Source organism: Arachis duranensis, chromosome 2 (genome assembly GCF_000817695.3).
Source record: "Arachis duranensis cultivar V14167 chromosome 2, aradu.V14167.gnm2.J7QH, whole genome shotgun sequence".
Taxonomy (NCBI): Eukaryota; Viridiplantae; Streptophyta; class Magnoliopsida; order Fabales; family Fabaceae; genus Arachis; species Arachis duranensis.
In genome coordinates, this window is record NC_029773.3 from 19,210,291 (window position 1) to 19,211,350 (window position 1,060).

Here is a 1,060-nt window from a genome sequence, read left to right on the forward strand (position 1 = left end):
GTTTCATGAATGAAACAAGATCCTCCATCAGAAATCTGTAGGCACAAGTGGGCCAGCTGAGTAAGACAGTCATTGAAACTCCTCCCAGTATTCTCCCAAGCAATACAGAAGAGAATCCAAAAGGAGAGTGCAAGGCCATTGATGTGATCAATATGGCCGAATGCACAAGGGAGGAGAAGGACGAAAATCATAGTGAGGAAGACCTCCTGGGACATCTCTCAAGCAAGAAGGAGTTTCCTATTAAGGATCCAAAGGAATCTGAGGCTCATATAGAGACCATAGAGATTTCATTAAATCTCCTTCTGCCATTCATGAGCTCAGAAGACTATTCTTCCTCTGAAGAGGATGAAGATGTGACTGGAGAGCAAGTTGCTCAATATTTAGGAGCTATCATGAAGATGAATGCCAAGTTGTTTGGTAATGAGACTTGGGAAAGTGAACCTCCCTTTGTCGTTGGTGAACTAGACACCTGGATTCAGAAAATTTTACCTCAAAAGAGACAAGATCCTGGCAAGTTCTTAATACCTTGTACCATAGGCACCATGACCTTTGAAAAAGCTCTATGTGATCTGGGATCAGGGATAAATCTTATGCCACTCTTTGTAATAGAGAAGCTGGGGATCATTGAGGTACAACCTGCCTTGTTCTCATTACAATTGGCAGACAAGTCATTGAGACAAGCTTGTGGAATAGTAGAAGACGTGTTAGTAAAGGTTGAAGGCCTTTACATCCCTGTTGATTTCATAATCTTAGACACTAGGAAGGAAGAGGATGAATGTATCATCCTTGGAAGACCTTTCCTAGCTACAGCAGGAGCTGTGATAGATGTCAACAGAGGTGAATTAGTCCTTCAATTGAATGGGGACTGCCTTGTGTTTAAGGCATATGGCCATCCCTCTATGACAAAAGAGAGTAAGCACAAAGAGCTTCTCTCAGTTCAGAGTCAAGAAGAGCCCCCACAGTCAAACTATAAGTTTGGTGTTGGGAGGCCATAACCAAACTCTAATTTTGGTGTTAAGACCCCATATCCAAACTCTAAGTTTGGTGTTGAGACTATACA